Here is a 22,754-nt window from a genome sequence, read left to right as displayed (position 1 = left end):
CTCTTCTACATCATCCATTCTAATGATGTCTTCCTGCTTGGGTTCACAGTAGTGAACTTCTTCTCCCTTAACATGTTGTTGATTATCTTCACTTCGAAATTGTTTGATTCTTACTGCCTCTTTATTATCGTCAAACAACCTTTGCTTCATCTCTCTGATCACATACTCATACTCATTCATGATGTTTAATGAACCTGCAAACAAATTATTACACCTTCCTGTCTCCAAGGCTACTTGAGACATATCTTCTTCTTTAGAAACTATAACTGCAGCTTCTGCTCTACCGTCAAGTTCTCTCATCAGTTTCTCCAACACTTTAATTTCCTCTTCACACTTAGCAAGTACATCATCACAATTCTCTCTCCTTCCACCTTCATCCTTCACATGTTGTGTTACAGTATTAAAATACAGTATTCCTTTGACCCTTGTAATCTCATGGTCTTTATGTTGTAACAAATCACTACTCCCCTCCTTCAAGAGGTCTTCTCCATGATACTCTATTCTCCTAGAGTACTCCTCCAGACTTTCGATATCTTCAAAAGACTGTGCATCCTCTTCAAAACACTCTTTTGTTAGTGTTCCTTTTCCCTTTGCTGAGTCATTCCCATAGACTTCCTCTTCCTTAAAATCTTTCAATAGATGTTCTTTGTCCCTACTCTCTATCTCAACAGTTTCCATGGCTATCTCCACTATGCCTATCATCATAGTGAATTGATGATCCTTTACTATGCTTTCAGCTAACATAGTCTCTTCCTCAAGTTTGCCTTTAGTCCCTTGTTGTTTATCTCCTCTGAAGATATCCTCAAATGGATGCTTTTCTCCTGCAATATCTTCCATCATACACAAAATATCAGTTTTAAAAATATAAGACCCTATGGTCTCACTTGATGGTTCAACCATCATATCTCCTTTTTGCTCTAAATCATTCATATGATTCATAAATTTTTTGATGGTATCTTCTTCAATGATCTAGAATTTATCCAGGATAAAGAATGAAAGGTAATACAGAATCATGTACATGGATGTGCCTATTTTACTTATGCAATGGATGGATAAGATTGCTAGAATACATGGACATTCATAGAAACTATAGAACTCTATCTGCAATTCGTTACAGAACCTACGAGTTCATAATTCACATGAAATCAAATCATAAACATTCAATTCACGCATATGCACACTCACAGTCGAATTCCTACTTTGTATTAAAACATAAAAGTAATTGATTACAATTGAGATTCTCGGTCTCTCACACGGGCCTGATTCTCAACACTTGTGGCCTCCCTTCTGCCCATAGGCTTAAATTTTCTTATATGGAAACTCGGATTGGATTACTGATCCCATCCTTTCCTTAAATCACTCAAATAAAGTTCTGAAGCTCTACATGCATGCATATATATGTATATATGTGGCTGACTTCATCCACTCCATCTTTTCTCTGTTTCAAAATAGAAAAGCCCTTGTTTTTCTTAATGGTCCACATCTATTCTCCCTTTTATGCCTAAAAGCTCTCCCTTGCTCCTAGGATCATGGAACTACTCATGTTCTCATTTATTTGTTTTGAGAGCATCTAATTAAATCACACTTAAGGGCTAAATATTAAATTGACTTGAGAATTAGGAAACTAATTTCCCAAAAACACACGACCCCCCTATGTCTACTATTTACAATGATTTTCCATGGGTTGAATGCTCCTGCATCAATTTACAATGATTTTTCTCTCCATAATATTAACATGTTTATGTGGTTTTATTATTCTATAACTCTTTGTTGAATTTAATTTTTAATTTTTTTTGGTATCTGTTTAAGTGGAATAATGAAATTTAGTATTAAAATTGAATTAAAATTATTATTTGGATAAGGATGTCTAGACAACAAGTAGATTAAAATTCTCCAAGATTATTGCTTCAAGATGAGTATGATTATTAATACTGACAAGACTAAAATCATGATAAAAAATCTAAAACTATCAACTATGATAACTTTATTTATGATAATAACTATTTGGACACATATATCAAGATTCTCAATTAGAATTATAAGATTGAGAAAAGGATAATTGGGGGTGGAAAGCTTATTATGAGCTTCAAAACAAGTGTAAGTCAAAAAAGCTTTGGGTATGGAGTAAAAAAAAGTTGCACTTTGACACTATTGTCACACTTGTTATTTTATATGGATGTGAAATTTAGGGTTGCACTATATTTAGGGAATTGAAGGAAATACTCCCTACCCTATCCTCTTGTTTGAAATTAGTCTTTATTCCATTGAATGCATGACTATGATTTGGTATCTCATGTAAGCTATACAATATGGAAATAAAGAGGTTCCCAAAAATTCTTTGGACTCTACCCAAAATCCCCGCCTTCACCTCAAGCAAGGCTAGCATAAATAAGAGGAGAAGGTCTTGGAGAATGGGTATAATATTAAAAATATTATTACTTCCAAATTTAAGGATAAGTTTTGGGAGGATAAAGAGTTAGACGAAAAAAGGAAGTTAAGGTATTATAAAGAGGTGATCAATCCCAATCTAGATAACTAGAACTATATTTCACTCTTGACCAAGTGCTAATAAGAAAATGAACATTGCCAAGATAAGAACTAATTCTCATGACCTTCAAAGTGAAAATGAGAGTTGGTCAATTCCCAAAACACCTTGGCAGTAAAGAGTTTGTTACCTTTGCCACTATAGGAGGGTTGGGGATGAAGACACTCTCTTGAGTCTCTTAGTCACATCATATTTTATTTCCAAAAGCATTCCCATAGTGCCAAACTTATTAACTTGTTAAGTGAGAAAAATTATAGTGCCAACCTTATTAACTTGTTAAGTGAGCAAAATTATGGTGATCTAGGAAGCCTTCTACCTATTTTTTTCAATCATAAAAAGAAAATATTAAAGAATCTCAACTAATCTCTTACTTTCTTTTATTTAAATTGATAGACCATATTTGTTTTGAGAGGAGATTCTTCGACACAAATCACATTGGGATTCTTTTGTCGACGCATTTCGAACCAACGAGTGTGGTTCATTGTCAGGATAAGTTGAAGAACTCGATCCTGGCTATAAATTAAATAGAATAGCATATCATCCATCAACAGCTATATTGGATTGGTCAACGAGACTTTCTAACGGCTATATTTGACCGGGAAACGGCTAACTAGACAGGACTACGGGATAGGGGTGGGAGAAATAAGATTATATAATATATTAATATGAATTAATTAATTACTAAAAAGATTTTAATTAAATAATTAATATAAGTTAGTTTCATAACTATTATTATATGTAAATGAAGTAATGTATTTAAAAAGTTTTTATATCACAAACTATAAAATTAAATATTTAATATTATGATAAAGTTAACAAGTTGTGAAACTAAACAATTAATTATCAAATATGCCATAAAAGGGGGCTAATATTATCTAATTAAAAAGTTAATTGTGATTTAGTTATGTTATAGTTATTAATAAAAACTACATATCATATTGAAGTTTATTAATAAAAAAAATTGTTAAATAATTGTATATCTAAGTATGTATTTACTTAATATGAATCCAAAGGGCTAATATAATTAAATAATATAATGGATTAATAGTTTGTATAACCTATTAATAGAAACTATTACATAAATTTAGACTATTAAGTTATAAACTAAAAGTATCTACTTTTTTTTATTTTTTGAGTCAATAATAGTATATCATAAGGGTATTTCATTAAAAGGATAACTAATTAGGCTAGATAAATCAAGGACTTTTTAAATAATAGGATCGAAACAATGTGGAGCTAAAGAGAAATTAAATTGTTTTAAATTGGAAGTTAATTATGAACGATTTTCGTTTTCTTTTTTTCAACTAAATTTTGGTTTAACATGAGGGATTTTATTCATGAAGGACTTTACACAGAAGAACACCCTAGGGATTAGAGATGACTAGGAGAGGGCAGGGATCTAGAAACTTCTTATTTTCCAGCCATCATCTCTATTGAGATTGGCTTGCCTTTTTTCAATCTTAATGGCTTCCCTAAATTTTCGGTGATGAAATTGCGCAACCTTAGCAATAACACAGGTCTCCTCAATACGTACATGATGTTTTGTCTTTTTAGCATGTTCTACTAGGGCAGAAGACCAGGTCCTCCCATGTTTTAAGTCGTTTGAGTGCTCGTTAATCCTTTAATTAATAGAACTACTAGTCTCACCAACGTAGGGGGTCCCACATGAACAAGGAATAACATAGACACCTTTCATCTCTTTGGGGTCGATCGGGTCCTTTACCAATTGGATGGAGCTACGAATGGTGTTGAGAGGTCTAAAGGTAGAGGGAACATTATGCTTCCTTAGAATCCTTGGAATTTTATCAGTGGTCCCTTCGACAAAAGGGAGATGAACCCTAGGGACTCGATCTTTAGGGTCTTTTTTGACCAATGACCTCTTGCTAGCTTTGAGGAAGGCTTTCTGACCAAGGTGCCTACTATAACCATTATTAATACAAACATTAAGGAGATGGTCCTTCTCTTTATTGAGGCTCGTTTCATTAGAGAATCTTAGTGCATTCACTTTGGGTGTCACTTGATATGCAACCTTGTTCGAAATACTTGCTCCAGGTATCAAGTCTACGTGATGATTGATGCTTCTCTTGGGTGGAAAGAAACTTGGAAATTCATCAACTACAATATCATGAAACTCATGCAACAACTCCTGAACTTCAGTAGGTAAATCTACAATTTCTGTGTGCAGAAGTACTACCATTGGCTTGCAAATCACTGCATAGCTTACCTCTTCTTCTTCCATATGCTGTAGAAATTCCTTTCCACTAAGCAGTAGTGCTTTTGGGCTACTTGTTTTAGTTGTACCTTCCTCTTTCAATTGCACTAGAGTGTGATTGATGCCATCCTTTTCAAACTTATAAAAATTGCTCTCTCCATCATTTGTCACCTTCCTACCAAACTGCCATGGGAGACCCAAAAGAATGTGACAAGCATCCATTGGCATTACGTCGCAAAGCACCTTGCCTTTATACCTCCCTATCTGAAACTCAACTTCACTTTGTTCATGCACCAACAATTGGTGTCCTTTTTGCAACCACAATACCTTATAAGGTGTGGGGTGCTTAATATTTTCTAATCCTAATTTTTCCACTATTTCTTGGGAGATTATGTTGTCTGTACTTCCACTATCAATCACCAATTTGTAGGATTTGCCTTTTTCCTCACACATTGTCTTATATAAGGATTTCCTTTGGACTGGTTCAATACTCTCCTTTGTTGGTTTTAACAGGATTTTGTGCATCATCAACATCTCTCGAGTCTCTAGTACATTCTCTACCTCAGGTACTTGTGTCTCTACTACTACGGTTTGAGTTATGTATGCACCTCATTATCTTGTATTTTCATTCTGAGGCCATTCAAAATATTGATGAGCCAATTTGTTACATCTATAACACCAGTAGACAGTCTCTCTACCTCTTCCTCTACCTCTACCTCTCTGGTAAAGTCTTCCTCCTCTTCTACCACCTTCTTTCTATGACTGCCCTTACTGATTTGAGTTGCATTCATCATTCTTTTGTGCATGAAACTTTCCCATTCCATTTGTTTGTCCTTTCCCTTTGGAAAAATCATGTCCTCTGCCAGAGCTTCGCTTCCTAGCTATCTTTTCTTCTTCCTTCAAAGCGCACTTGTATGCTTCCTCTATTGTCCTTGGAGAAAGTATTTTGATTTCATCTTGAATATCTAGCTTCAAACCATTGATATAAATTCTTGTCTTTTCTAGGGTATCTTCTACATATCCTGCTCTCAAATTCACCTTGTAAAACTCTTTGGTGTATTCTCTCACTGTCATTATCTTTTGTTTAATATTTTTCATATGTTTGTAAAGAGTTAGCTCATAATCCTTTGGCAAGATCTTACTCTTCATCTTTGCCACCATTTTATCCCAGCTCTTGATCAATGGTTTGTCCTTCTTCCTTATTTTAGCCTGTACATTGTCCAACCATAGTGCAACATGGCCTTTCAACCTTGTCACAACAAGCTTGACTCTCTTATCCTCGTCAATTTCCTCATACTCAAAATACTTGTCCATCTCACTAAACCAATCTAGTATATTCTCATCCTTCAAACTGCCATCGAAAATAGATATTTCTGGCTTTGGCCTTGAACTTGAGCCCAAGACTGCTCTCAAAAAATTAATCTCAGTAACTTCTTCAACATGTGGTGCTCCTTCTTCTTCAAGTTCCTCTTCAGCCTCACTAACATCTCCACCTTCAGGATCCCATTGTCTCCCTACTTCCATGTCTTCTAACCGAATTTACAGTCTCTTTATCTCTTCCCGGAGTTTTGCATTTCCCGCGGGTCTCCCTCCTTGACCTCGTGCCCTCCCTCCATGCCTATTCATCTCTCTATGCTTTAGACACCAACAATGTTAAGGCTCTTATACAACAAATTGATGGCTGCTATCTCAGCAAACCACATTGTTGTTAGAGGATCTCTCAGCAAATTACAGTGCTGTTACAGACTCTCTCCACAAACTACAATGTTGTTATAGGAGGAACAACAAATCCTTGCATTCACAGCAAACAACAGTGTTGTTACATGCTCTCTCATCAAACTACAATGCTATTACATGCTCTCTTAGCAAACTACAGTGTTGTTACACGACAAACAACAAATTATATTTTTCAACGACGGAGTATGTAAAAACACAGTTTAAAAATCCATTCATAACTCCCCCAAAAAGGATCATTTTGGGAAATCGCTTGCAATTTACTAAATAGACCTTTCTCTGCACAAAACCCAGATGCCAAAATTTCAAATTTCGTCTTCCTTTGATCACAAATTGACCCAAAAAATTGATGACGGTAATCCTTTATGAATCTCCTTTCTTCTGTTTGCTGGATACAGAGTGTTGTGTATTCTCAAATCTATAATGTAAAATGACTCTTTCCAATACAAAATCTTGGATGCAAAAGTACTTGATTAGAAGATAAAATGAAATACGATTCTCCAGGTTCTCATTTAAATGTAAAAAATAGAGAAAATACAATGCAAGAATTCCTTATTCAACACAAAAATTTAAAGACCAAATCAATTTCAATCTCTACATATTAATATTATGGTTCACAGACCTCACAAACAAATATGAAAATAACTTTCTCACACACACTTACATATTTGATTTGCTCATACAAAAAACCGCAAGTCTAAGAAATGTTGTTCAATGAACTTCAATCTCACACCAAAACTTCAAGCACCCAAAAATGTTCCTCCTCTATGCCCCAAAACTAGAAATAATTGTCCAAGAAAATGATTTCATCGATGTGAACAAATTTTCCATAGCCCTAACTACCTACTAGTTATTAAATCATTTCTTTTAATTATATATTCCTAACTAATCTTAACTTAATATCAAAAAATTCTTCACAAATAAACTTTAAAATGTTTTAGCCTTCGCATTTGATCAATCAATCCATCACATTGCTAGGCTCTTGGTATGACTTTAATAACTTATCATTTTTATGTGCTCATCCTAATGCACTTGCATGAGTTTATTTTGATGGATGTTGAGTGTGTACAAAAATTTATTTCTTTCCAAACTCTTCTCAAAATAGTATTCTTTGGGAACATCATGTTTGCAATGAGAGTGGTCATACAAGCGAGAACCATGGGTCATTTGCAAACAATGGAAGAAATGAAACATTGGAAGATGGACACAAGGATGTCAATGAGCAATTTGTGGCATGTGGCTTATTTTCTGATAATGATATGGTTTATGGAATGGTTGACAATTTGGAACATTCTATTGGAAATGTGGGTTAGCAAATTCCTAGTAGCAACTATATAGTCTCGTACTCTTTTTGGTTCAACCACAAAGATACTTCAAGTATTTTTCTTTTCAGGTCATTTTTCCATGTTGATGATCAAATATTTATTGTTGTGTCATAATTTTTGTTTCATCACTTGTCTTAGAACGTCGTGGCACTAAATATTGGTGTACAAATATATTTGAAAGTAGCACAACTTTTATCCATTCCTGAAATTCAACCTAGACCATTAAACTATGGAAATCCAATAAATGGTGAAACTAATGGTCTCCTTAAAGGTGATTATGGAACCTTTGGTGTTTTGTGGCAAGAATATTCCATTGAAATGTTGATTTCTGTTGTTGTTGTGCATCTCCATATTTTTCCACTCTTGTGAATATTTCCTCACATCTATCTTCTTTGGGAACATTATATTTACATAGGGGGCACTCCAGATAAGCGAAAACTGTGAGTGCTCTAGAAATGATGGATGAAATGAGACAATGGAAGGTAGGTGGAATGATAGGTGGAATGATGCCATTGAACAAGTAGTTGCATCTGATATTCTTTCAGATAGTAAAATGCTTTCTAGGATTGTTGAAAATTTGCCACATTTTGTTGGGAATGTTGGAGCCAATGTTTCTCTATGTAACTTTGTAGACAATATTCTTGGCTGCAGAGAATTCTTGGTACTTGTACTATTGGGACAATATAGTTTCTTGATTTAATTCTATTTTCAAAGGGTTTCAAATCTTCATTTAATTCTACTTTCAAAAGGTTTCTATATTTGAAAGTAAAAATTTTGTTTTTTTATTAAGCTTTTATTTTATGTTTTTTTATAGAACACTATTCAAGTGAATAGTGGTTGGAAAATAGTTTTGCAATGAGGGAAACCTATATCAGTTCCTAGACTTGCACATGGACTATGCAACCTAGGAAAATGTATATGATTTCTATTTTCAATATGTTTTTCACTTCAAAAATTTAACTTTTCATTTTTTAAATCTTTGTTTTTGACATTATGCTTTATATTTTTTGCATACATAATGTACTTAACTTCAACCAATCTAGAAGAATGGATTCCCATAATTTTATTGAAAGAAATGATGCAGCAAATGCCCAAATTGGATAGGTTATTTCAAATCATCGTGAGCCTGGGTTGTTGTTCGGTAAAGGAAGAAAATATGTTCACTATGATTTGAGGAGAGACATGATTCAAGTTCATAGAAAGTTTCAGTCCGGGATTGATAATTTGTTTGTTGTGAAAATGTGCCAAGTGTGGAATGAATGCTATCTTGGTATACAAAGTGTAAGATGGCATGAAGGGCCCATTTGTAAGGTGTAAGAGTGAGAGCCACTATGATTGTTTTTCTTTCTTTAATAACATGGATCCAAGTGAACAACAAGAGGTTCTAAGAGTTTTCAAATGGGTTGAAGAGATGTTAATAGCACAAGTGAATATAATATTTCCAGTGACACACACTTATGGTGGTGAATATGAATATAACATGCATACAATAGGTTTTCCACAAGATATTATCTTGGATTGCAAAGAAGCTTCCATGACGTGTTGAACAACTTGATTTTGTAATTGTCAGAACATGTGGTGTTGAATGCATTACTTTACAAAATCTAGATGGAGAAATATTACAAGGATGTTGAAATTGATATGGATTCAGTTCCAGAAAGACCTACCAATGTGTCCAAAAGGATACAATATGTCAATAGTGATATTTATGAAATAGGAAGAGATGATGAGGAGATTGAAAGGGAGGGGGCTAATTCTTTGCACTTGTCCATTATTGTTTCCTTCTCTCCTTCAAAATGAATGCATGAAGTGGATGAAATAAGAAGATTTATTGAAAATGCACCATGAACCTTTGGAATGGGTGGATATTGGTATATCTCCCATTAACTAATACAATACTCAAAGTTTTCTAGACATGGAATTCCCCACTTTATTCCCCACAGATGTTGATTAGTTGCATTTAGATATTTACAATGTTGAAATGCATAAATATCATTTGAATCTACTTAGATATTATGCTCAAATATTTGGAATTCATCCTAGATTTCAATATTTCCTATTGAATATGATTATGCCCCATCTTAGCCAAAGAACAACATGTTTATTTTTCAAGAATATTCATGAAAATGCACCTCCTTTCAAGAGATGTGTCAACAACTTTGTGATATGCCAACTAGTAAATTGGATGAAAAATTAATTCATTTTAGTTCTTCTCTTAAGGGTACAAGGGCATATTGGAAAAAGTTTCATTCTAAACTCATTGAAATGATTACCCAGTTGGGTTTCCCTACCTTGTTTTTTACATTAACTACAACCAATACAAAGTGGTCTGACTTACATACTCTTATGCCTTGCCTTTGAACAAAGATTTTCATAGACAAAATGAACATGTAAAATAAAAAAGGGTTATTAAGTATCTATTTATAGTTGCTAATTATATCCACCAAAAAATCAATATATTTAGTCATATCCACCAAAGAATCAATATATTTAGTCAGTTAGTTCTCCATAAATATATTGGTGCCAAAGACTTTTGGTATAGGTTCATTCTCGTTCCCTCTTGTCATGTTGTACAAGATTTGAAAAAAAACCTTTATTGTTGTTGTTATATATATCTTAATTGCATGTTTATTTTTGTTAGGTATGAGTGGAAGCATATAGGTTCGATGCACATCCACGCTTTCTTCTGGTTGTGAGAAGTTTCGCATATGAAAACATTGGATTGGTCCAACCGAGCTTTGAAAATCAAAGTAGCAAAGTGTTACTTTGACAAATATGTAATAGCCCAGAATCCACGTGACATGCACCGTCGAAGTGTGAATGATAATCCATTCCTTTTAAATACTCAACAAAAATTTTCCTGCAATGTTGAAGAGGATTATTAGCATTTGGTGAATTCCGTCCACAGTCACACGAAATGCAGTGTGGATTCATGTTTATGAAAATAGAGGTCAATCCTTTCCTTGTGCCTATGATGCTCCATTGGAGGTTTCGTGCTAAGTCAATTTTGTTCATGCTATTGTTTTGTTGGACTCAGTTGCTTTTGTACAAGCCATTTAGTGACATCACTTATATAAGGCTTACAAGTGAAACAATCATTGAGAATGATAGGAATTTAAGATATCATGTGTGGCATGTTGGTGGAACTCTTTTTCCAAATGAAAGCACAGAAGAAGATGTTGAGTCTCTTATACATGAAGAAAATGTTGATGGAGATTCTTATGTATCTTACTACCACTAGACCTATTTTATGTAGTCATTGAGTTTGATTTCTAGAATCATGCAAGTCTAAGTAAGATTCATTTTGGAACAACAAAAAGAATTTTGAGGTATATGGGTGGGAAAAAAAATTTTGGTATTTGGTATAATTCAATAGATAATTTTGGGTTGCTTGTTTATACAAATAGTGATTGAGTTGGACTTCTTGATGTTAGAAAAAGTACTTCAACTTATGTTTTTAGCCTAGGATTAGGTATCAAGGTTTTCAAAGGAACAAACAACTATTCTAGTACCTTCTACAAAGGCAAGTGCATTGCAACAACAACAATAACAAACGTGTGAAGCAATTTCATTGAAGAGAATCCTAATAGATCTGAAGCAAGAAGAACATGATGCCATAGTTGTTTAACCTATCTACCATTGCAATAAGTAAAAAATTTAGTGTTTCATAGTAGCACTAAACATATTGAATCAAATATTATTTCTTAAGGGATTGTGTGGTAAAAGGAAAGTTTGAAATAAGGTTTTGTAAAAGAAATGATCAGCTTGCTACATTTACCAAATCACTACTTAAAGAGAAGTTTCATTTTTGGAATCACCTCATCAAGAGTGTCAAGGGAGTGTTGAAGATAATTCTTAATTGATTGATTTGTTACATGTCTTCAAGGTAGTGTAAACATAAATTAGGATTCAACCAACTAAGTTGGAGTCAACAACAATAACAATATATCAAGCAATTTGGTTGAAGGGAATCTTAACAGATATGAAGCAGGAACAAAAAAATGCCATAATTATTTATTATAATATACTATTTCAAGAAGGAAAACTCTAGTATTTCTAATAAAAATCCTGAAATCTGATAATCAAGGGAGATCTGTTGTTTGACCCCTACCAAAATAAACATTAGTTCAAAATTGAGTTCAATTGTTTAACCTCTTTCCAATCTAGATAAGTTCCAGATTTGAAGGATAAATTGAGAATTGATAATAAATTTATATATGCCTTGTGTTTTGAATTGTGTTCAGTAATAACTAAAGCCAATGCTTCTAGAAATATGATACATTATTGAATTTATATACACTGGAATCATTTTGGCTACCTTAACAAAAGAAATATGGAAACCTAAGTTATTTTTATTCTTAATGACTTTATATATATATATATATAATGTCCACACAAATATTTATATTTTGTTCCAAATTAAAAGTAATCTTTCCTATAGCAATGACAAAGTAGGTGAAATGATGAGGAGAGAAATACAATTAGAAACATACCAGAAGTAATGCAAAGCGTTTAAGCTCAAACTTCAAAATTAATTCCTGACCACATCTTATGTGGATAGCAAATTCCATATATATGTCAAAATTATGATAAAGAAGAAAAGTGAGATATATAAGTGTATGCTCTTAGAATGTAGATGCATGAGCAAGATTGTAGATTGAGTAAATATCACAGAATTATGACCGAGAAGAAAAGGTAGATCTATATATAAATATCTCAGAATTATGACAAAGATGAAAAGTGAGATGTCTAAGTGTATGTATGCTCTTAGAATTGTTGGGAATTTCTGATAATTTCGAACAAAACAGAGGAAGCAAAGTTCCTCAACTCAACACAAAGAAATGAGAGAAATCTGGACAGAGAAGATATGGAGAAAAGCTCTGTTTCTATTAACCATAAAAATGACAATAAAAATTACAAACTTTTTCAGAACTACAGTTCTAGAATAACTAAAAACTCCATACTCTGTTTTTTCAAACTCTGTTTTTTAACACAGATTCGTGTTTCAGCATCTAGCAGACAGTTGCTGAAACACGTGTAACAGCATCAGGTAGACAGTTGCTCAAACACACAGTCTGTTGCTGAAACACATAGACAGTTGCTGAAACACCAGTTTCAACCACACAGTCTGTTGCTGAAACACACAAACAGTTGCTGAAACACACCTGTAGAATGCATTGCTGCTCCAAAACACAACGACTCTGTTTTCTTGCTGTTTTCTCTTCTCTGCCTTCTTCTCTGTCATTTTTTTATTTCTCTTACATTCTTCTAACATAAAAGGAACTGCTCTTCATTATATTCATATGTTAGAAACATATTTGACTTTAAACAATAAGATAATAAAAATATCTTCTAAAGCTTATCTGCGTATTGAATGCAGCAAGCGGTGATGCCTTTTTCAAGAAATGAAGTCGGCTGTTGCAGGGGAATTTAATTCTGAAAATTTAATGCACAGTAATGTGCAAAATATCAAGCATGACTTTGAGGCATCCAACAGTCTAGAATATCTACAGCAAATCGGATTTCTGTCCAGCTGTTTATGTTGCAGTTGGAATTAAATTCTGACACTCCCCCTTAATTTCAACTGCTGGGTTTTTCTGCATACCCAGGCATTTCCTGAAATGATCAAAACTTTTCTTTCCCAATGGTTTTGTCAAGATGTCAGCTAACTGATCCTCTGTTCTGCAGTGCTGCAAAACAATCTCACCATTGTTAACCAATTCACGTATGAAGTGAAATTTGGTGTCTATGTGCTTTGTCCTTTTATGGAAAACTGAGTTTTTAGACAATGCTATTGCCGAGCTATTGTCATAGTAAATGGTTGTGCCTTTTTCTTGTTCATGACACAAATCTCTAAGAACTCTTCTCAGCCACACTGCTTGGTATGCTGCTGTTGTTGCTACCACATACTCTACCTCTGCTGTTGACAAAGACACAACCGGTTGCTTCTTGGAAGCCCATGAGATGGCTCCCGATCCCATATGAAACACATATCCCGATGTGCTTTTCCTATCATCAACACTTCCAGCCCAATCACTGTCAATGTAACCTGTCAACATGAAACTTTTAGAAGAGGAGTATAAAATACCAAACCCCTTCGTTCCATTCACATACCTTAGAATCCTCTTGGCTACCTGCCAATGAGTCTCTTTCAATCTTTCCATAAATCTGGAGATTAAACTCACAGCGTGCATAATGTTCGGCCTAGTTTCAGTCAAGTACATAAGGCTGCCAACTATGCTTTTGTACAATTTTGGATCAAAATCCTTGCTGCTATCTTCTTTGGTCAATTTCAACCCCATTACAGTTGGAGTCACAGCTGCCTTGCTGTTTTGCATGTTAAATCTCTTCAACACTACTTCTACATATTTATCTTGAGAAATGAAAACACCATTTTCACTTTAGTCTACTTCAATTCCAAGAAAATATCTTAAGAAGCCCAAGTCAGTCATTTCAAATTCACTTTTCATGACTGCTTTAAAATTAGCAATGAGAGAAGCATCATTGCTAGTAAAAATCAAATCATCTACATATAAAACAACAATAAGAATCTTACCGTCATTCTCCTTTATGTAGAGTGTGGGTTCACCATCACACTTGTCAAACCCATTCTCAATCAGATAAGCATCTATTTTGCTGTACCATGCTCTTGGAGCTTGCTTTAGCCCATAAAGGGCCTTCTTCAGTTTGCAGACTTTATGCTCTTGGCCTTCAACTTCATAACCTAGAGGTTGTTCAACATAAACCTCTTCTTTTAACACTCCATTAAGGAATGCAGATTTAACATCCATCTGATAAATCTTGCATTTGTGTTGTGCCGCAATAGACACACTGTTCTGACTGTTTCCATCCTTGCTACTGGTGCAAAGGTTTCATCATAGTCTTTGACTTGTTGCTGCTTGTAGCCTTTCACAACAAGTCATGCTTTGTGCCTGTCAATCTTGCCTTCAGCATTGCTTTTGGTCTTATAGACCCACTTAACTCCAATGGCATCTTTGCCTTCAGGGAGGTCCACTAACTCCCATGTTTTACTCTTCTCAATTGCACCAATTTCTTCATTCATTGCTTCAATCCATTTATCTTCATTTACAGCATCTTCAAAATGAACTGGGTCATCAACATGACAATACAAAGCGAATAATGAATTCAGACCGGTATTGTCACTTACCTCTCCTTGCATAAATCTCATTCAGATTTCTGAATCTTGGTCTTCTTGGTGTGCTTGGAGTTCCATCTGAACTTGAGGGTATTTCTGATCCCTATGGTGTGCTTAGAGAAGCACTTCCTTGACTTCTCAAGGCTGTTCGAATTCCAGCTTGTGGTGTGGTTTGTTGTACTTGTTGTGGTGGAGGAGGAGCCACCAAGGAAGGATTATTTGTTGCTGTCCCTTCCTCTTCTTCTTCGTGAGACACAATTGTCTTCACATTCACTGTCTTTTCTAAGCTTCCATCCCAAGCTTCATCTTCAATGAACTGCACATCTCTGCTTACTATCAATTTCTTGGTGGATGGATTATAGAGTTTGTATGCTTTTGACTCATCACAATAGCCAATAAAGACACACTTCTCCCCCTTACTGTCAAGTTTCTTCCTAAGCCGATCCGGTACATGTGCATATGCTACACAACTGAATACTCTCATGTGAGTGACAGTTTGCTTTTGACCACTCCATGCTTCTTCTGGTATTTTGTTCATCACAGCTTTAGTTGGGCATCTATTCAAGATGTAAACTATGCAAGTGACAGCTTCTGCCCAATACTCATGCGGCAAGTGTTTTGCCTTCAGCATACTTTTGACCATGTCAAGAATGGTCATATTCTTTCTTTCGGCAACACCGTTTTCTTGAGGTGTATACCTCGCGGTGAACTGCTTTTGTATGCCATTCTCTCTGCAAAAACGCAGAAAGTCTTTGGAGATGTACTCTCCTCCTCTATCTGTTCTGAGCACTTTGATATAATGCCCACACTGCTTCTCGACAAGAGTTTTGAAGTGGCGGAATTTCTCAAACACTTCACTTTTCTGTTTCAGCATATACACCCATGTCTTTTTGGTGTAATCATCAATGAAGGTTAAAACATATTTATTTCCGGAAAATGATGGTATTTGCATCGGTCCACACACATCAGAGTGAACAATTTCCAAGGGTGCTTTTTCCCTTATACTCTTTCCCGCTGGAAAGCTTTCTTTGTGTTGCTTGCCGAAGATGCAGCCTTTACAAAGGCTGTCCGGTTTCTCGATCAATGGCAATCCCTTTACCATTCCCTTTCTGTGCAACAGATTCAAGCCTTCAAAATTGAGATGTCCAAATCTCAAGTGCCACAACCAATTTTCATCTTTCACTTGTTCCTGAAAGACTTCTTGTGTTACAGCTGCAATAGTTCTTCATTCCTTCAAATCTGCCCTGAGTTTGAGAGGAAACATTCTATTGCTGGTCATCTGCACTTGTGCAATGATCTTCTTACTTGGAGGTATGTCTTTGATTGTACACATATCATCTTTGAAGAACACATTGTAACCTTTGTTAATGAGCTGTCCAATGCTCAAAAGATTACATTTCAGACCAGGTACATAGTATACCTCTCGCACAATCATCTGTTCTCCATTTCTTGCTTGGATACTGACTCTGCCCTTACCCTTGACAAATATCTTACTATCAGTTCCTGTTCTCACCTCCGATTTCACATTTTCATCCAGATTGGCAAACATTGCAATATTTCCAGTCATGTGATTACTACAACCTGAGTCTAAGAACCAAAAATCTTCTTGTTTGTCTTGTGCTATGTTACATGTTAACATCACGTTCTTTAGATTCTTATCTTCTTTATTTGCAAAATTAGCATTCTGCCTACTATTCATGTCATTTTGTTTTTTCCTACATTCATTGGCGTAGTGTCCATATTTCTTACAATAATGATATTGGACTTGGGATTTGTCATACCTTTGTCCATGAGCTTGCTGTTTGCTTGAACATTCATGTTGGTTCCGATCGCAGCTCCTTCCGCTTGTACTTGCAGGATTATTTCTGCCTTTGTTTTGGCTTCTTCCACGACCTCTGTTATTTGCTCTGCCTCGACCTTTTCCTTGGCCAAAAGACATCTGAGTCTTGAATGCTTGCTCAAAAGAGGAATTTGTTCCTCTACTCAGTCTGTGTTCATGAGACATAAGAGAAGCACTCAATTCATCTACTGTGAACTGTGAGAGATCCTTTGTTTCTTCTATTGCTACCACAACAGCTTTAAACCTTGAGGGTAAACACCTCAAGATCTTCTCTACAATCCTTCTTTCTTCAAGAATTTCACCATGAGATCTTATCTGGGTTATCAACCCAATAACCTGAGTGAAGAATGAATCTATTGTATCAGATTCCTTCATGCTGAGTGTTAAAAAGTCTCCCCTCAACATCTGCAACTTTGCAGTCTTCACCTTCTCCATGCCTTGATAGGCAGTTTTGAGAATATCCCATGCCCCCTTGGATTTTGTTGCTGTTGCAATACGTGGAAAAACACTTTCATGTACTCATTGGAAGAGAAAAAATAGGGCTCTCACATCCTTCTTCCTGTCGCTCTTCAACTCGTCTCTTTCTGCCATTGTCAAAGCAGCCAATGCTGTTGCGTCTGCACGTTCAGCATAGCCAGTTTCAACCACCTCCCATATTCCTTGAGAAGCAAACAATGTTTTCATTGTTATGGACCAATAACTGTGATTTTTCCCATTAAACTGTGGGAGTTGGGAATTTGTCAAACGAGTTCCAGCATGTGCCATCTTAACCTGTATAAGTAAAGAAGAGATGCTGACTATATAATTAAAAACAAGCAAAAAACTTTCTCTGCTGGAGAAAATCTGCTCAATAAGCTTCTTACAGCTCCTACAGTGAAAAACAAACTCTGTTTTTGACTCAGTGAGTGCCTAGACCAGCTCTGATACCATGTTGGGAATTTCTGATAATTTCGAACAAAACAGAGGAAGCAAAGTTCATCAACTCAATACAAAGAAATGAGAGAAATCTCGACAAAGAAGGTATGGAGAAAAGCTCTGTTTCTATTAACCATAAAAATGACAATAAAAATTACAAACTTCTTTAGAACTACAGTTCTCGAATAACTAAAAACTCCATATTTTGTTTTTTCAAACTCTGTTTTTTAACACAGATTCGTGTTTCAGCATCTAGCAGACAGTTGCTGAAACACGTGTAACAGCATCGGTCAGACAGACAGTTGCTGAAACACACACTCTGTTGCTGATTGCTGAAACACGAGTTTCAGCCACAGAGTCTGTTGCTGAAACACAGAGACAGTTGCTGAAACTCTACTCTACCTTCTTCTCTGTCCTTTTTTTATTTCTCTTACATTCTTCTAACATAAAAAGAAACTTCTGTTCATTACATTTATATGTTAAAAACATATTTGACTTTAAACAATAAGATAATAAAAATATCTTCTAAAGCTTATCTGCGTAGCAAGCAGTGATTCCTTTTTCAAGAAATGAAGTCGGCTATTGCAGGGGAATTTAATTCTGAAAATTTAATGCACAGTAATGTGCAAAATATGAAGCATGACTTTGAGCCATCCAACAGTCTCGAATATCTACAACAAATCGGATTTCTATCGAGCTGTTTATGTTGCAGTTGGAATTAAATTCCAACAAGAATGCACATGCATAGATAAAATTGCATATCCCTGAAATATCCCAAAATTATGCCCAATCAAAAAAGTGAGATTTCTTAAGTGTATGCTCTTAAAATGCATATGCGTGAGCAATAAACTACATGTTGGTCCAGTAATCCTCTTCAAGTAATTCGGGCAATGGTGAAGCAGCCTGCTGCTGAAAACCCTTTCTCAATTTTGACTGAACGTTACCATCGCTGTCATCAGTATCAAGGAAATCCAGAGGAAGCTCCAGAAAACCTCGTTCGTCCGTCGGTGGCCTTATCTTTTGTCATATTAGCTACAAATGAAGGTACTTTAGGAGTTTCCACCTTGCAGTCCCCGATCCATTCAAATGATGGAGAATTGCATTGTTGGGAGGTGTTATCCTTCTCAACGTCATTATCATTATCGTCTGGGTGTAATGACGATAAAACTGACGATAAAAGGGAATCGTCTCCTCCTCCATTGGGATAATGATTCTCCTTCATGAAAAACCTAGGGGAAGCTCTGGAAAACCTAGTTTCACATTGCAGTCCCTCATCCAGGGGAAGTTCTGGAAAACCTAGTTCCACATTGCAATCCCTGATCCACTCAAATGATGCAGAATTGCATTGTTGGGAGGTGTTGTCCTTCTCAACGTCATTATCATTATCATCTGGGTGCAATGACGATAAAAGGGGATCGTCTCCTCCTCCATTGGGATAATGATTCTCCTTCCTGAAAGCCTTACCAGCTTTTGAATTCCACGTCTTCAAGAAATAATCAGCCGGTGGATTATTGTTAGGCATTGTTGTCGTTTCCACTGTACTGCCATTGGTGTGGTAGGACTTAATCAGTGATTCCCACGAGAGGCGAGCTTCTGCTTCGAGTCTTGCATTTTCCCACTGTGCCTTGTGCCTCCTCACAGCCCAGGCCTTGTACTAGTGTGGAGCTTTGGGGTTGCTTTCTTCTATGGGCTTATGTGTCGAGGGATCGAGTCCCATATTCAACAAACGCTTGGAATTCCAGAAATTCTTAATCTCGTTATCTGTTCTCCCTGGCAGGTTGGAGGCTATCACAGACCATCTGAAACCATCACACAAATAAATAAATTGTGCCAAAGTTATCCATCGTGAGAATATGGAATAAGTATTTTGTTTATTCGTTACCTGCTACCTAAAATTCCATGCAACTGAATGATAGTCCGCCCTGCCTCTTCTGTAAAAGAACCTCGCTTGATATCAGGTCTCAGATAATTCATCCATCGTAATTGACAGCTCTTACTGCAACGAGGAAGCCCTGCATATTACAAAATTGAAGTTTATATAAATGGACCTTGTAAACATAAATGAGAATATCAGAAAGTATATTTATATTAATTACAGACCAGCGAGTTGCGGAACCGCACGCCAATTGCCATGCCCAGTTTTGAGAATGTAATTGACGAGAATTTGAGTCCAGGTGCCCTTCTTTAACCCCCTTTTCCCACACCACGGAGCCCTACCCATGTTCCACCTCTGCAGATCCACAGCAAAAATTGTCTCAGACGTCCTGCAGATGACCAGTATATTGAAAGCTTGCAGATCAGCCATATGTTGATCTCAGAGGTTATTGAGGTGGCTTAGGAGGACAAGTGGGGCCAATAACATTAAACGACCCTTCACATCAATTGAAACGGATAGCGATTGTTATTACTTTGTCATGAGAGAGCCATAAAAAAATCTAGCAGCTTACACTTTTAATAAAGGAGGTTGAGGAATTGCTAGATAAAAGTGGTAGGCGGAAAATTTTCAAAAATGTTGAGGATGTATTGTTTGAATTTGAATCATGTTTTTTATGGTGGAAATAGATTCAACATTATAGGGCACCTAAAATTATGAATTTTGACAGCCTTTAATTGGATTTACAAAAATCTCTGCCAAATTTTTTCAAAATTTGGCTGGAATATCCATAATAATCATAATTTTTAGACTAGGGCAATTACAAAGATTGAAGACATTGAGAAAACAACACAACACATATTACCTACATAACCCTCAGCCATAGTGCATATAACCAGATTACCCATGTATAAGTAGATTTTTATTTTTTGAATTTAGGTTTCCTATGCTATTTTTAAGGAAAAAAAAAATTCTTAAATTTTTATTCTTATTCTTATTTCTTTTAAATTGAGAAAAAATGGTTGGAATTATAAATTTGACTTAATGAAATCTATAAAAGAATTTTGTGGGATTATAAATATGGTTAAAGTAAAAATAAAATGATAAAGTTAGTTTATCTTTAAAAATATAAAATAATTATTTTATTAATGAAATTTATTAGGTAAAGTATTTTTTATTATTAAAATTATTAAATATTGATGATTAACTTTTATTAAGACAAATATGGTCTATCCATTTAAATAAAAGAAAGTAAGAAATTAGTTGAGATTCTTTAATATTTTCTTTTCATGATTGAAAAAAATGGGTAGAAGCCTTCCTAGATCACCATAATTTTGCTCACTTAACAAGTTAATAAAGTTGGCATTGTGGGAAAGCTTTTGGAAATAAGAAAGGATGTGACTAAAAGACTCAAGAGAGTGTTTTCATCTCCAACCCTCCTATAGTGGAAAAGGTAACAAACTCCTTACTGCCAAGGTGTTTTGAGAATTGACCAACTCTCATTTTCACTTTGAAGGTCATGAGAATTAGTTCTTAACATGGCAATGCTCATTTTCTTCTTAGCACTTCATCAAGAGAGAAATATAGTTCTTGGTCAAGAGTGAAATATAGTTCTAGTTATCTAGATTGGGATTGATCACCTCTTTATAATACCTTAACTTCCTTTTTCTCTCTAACTCTTTATCCTCCCATAACTTGTCCTTAAATTTGGAAGTAATAATATTTTTAATATTATCCTCATTCTCCAACACCATCTCCTCCTAGTTATGCTAGCCTTGTTTGAGCTGAAGGCCGGGGATTTTGGCTAGAGTTTAAACAATTTTTGGGAACCTCTTTGTTTCCATATTGTATAGCTTACATGAGATACCAAATCATAGTCATACATTCAATGGAATAGAGGCTAATTTCAATCAAGAGGATAGGGTAGGGAGTATTTCATTCAATTACCTAGATATAGTGCAACCCCAAATCTCACATCCATATAAAATAACATGGGTGACAATAGTGTCAAAGTGGAACTTTCTTTTACTCCATACCCAAAGCTTTGAAGACTTACAATTGTTTTCAAGCTGGTAATAAGCTTTCCATAATAAGCTTTCCATGGCCACTTATCCTTTTCTCAATCTTATAATTCTAATTGAGAATCTTGATATATGTGTCCAAATAGTTATTATCATACCTCATAGTTTTAGATTTTTTATCATGATTTTAGTCTTGTGAGTATTAATAATCATACTCATCTTGGAGCAATAATCTTGGAGAATTTTAAGCTACTTGTTGTCTAAACATCGTTATTCAAATAATAATTTTAATTCAATTTTAATACTAAATTTCATTATTTCATACTTAAACATATACCAAAAAATATTTAAAAATTAAAATTCAACAAAGAGTTATAGAATAATAGAACCACATAAACATGTTAATATTATGGAGAGAAAAATCATTGTAAATACTCCTAAAGTTTAAGAGATATGTAACCACAACTGTCCCTATGTTTAAAATAAGATTTTGAATGCATAAATAAATGAGTCATTATGCAAAATTTACATTCTAATAAATTTGTAACAAAATTTGTTCATAAAACCTTTTTTTTTTTTTTTTTTGCAAATAATCACAATTTTTTCCTATTAAATATGATTTTTGCAATTAATTACAATTTTCCCGTAAGTAACTAATTAATACAAATGATTTCTCTTCTTTTATGTAACTAGGAGAAATAATTTAGGGTAACACCTCTGGTACCTAATAACCAAATTGTAAAAGTAAAGTTATGTACATGCATGGATTGAATCATTAAAATTTTAGTACTTGGTTTTTTCTATTAAATATGATTTTTCTAAATAATTACAATTTTCCATATTGATAATCATAAATAACTAATTAATACAAATGATTTCTCTTCTTATATGTAACTAGGAGAAATAATTTAGAGAAACACCTCTCACATCTAAGAACCAAATTGTAAATATAAAGTTGTGTAGGTACATGGAAATAAAAATAAAATAAAAATTATCGAAAGCATAAAAGGAAAATGATGGAATTTTCTTGAACAAGCAAATGAAATTTGAAATTCCAAACCACTCAAGAGTTCCAAGGTTGATAGGGTGGGTATTGGGAATCCAAAGTGCTATAAAGATTAATATTTGGTAAG

Source organism: Pinus tabuliformis, chromosome 9, assembly GCF_031772625.1.
Source record: "Pinus tabuliformis cultivar Carrire ecotype Pingquan chromosome 9, CPIR1, whole genome shotgun sequence".
NCBI lineage: Eukaryota > Viridiplantae > Streptophyta > Pinopsida > Pinales > Pinaceae > Pinus > Pinus tabuliformis.
Note: the sequence above shows the minus strand (reverse complement) of the source record.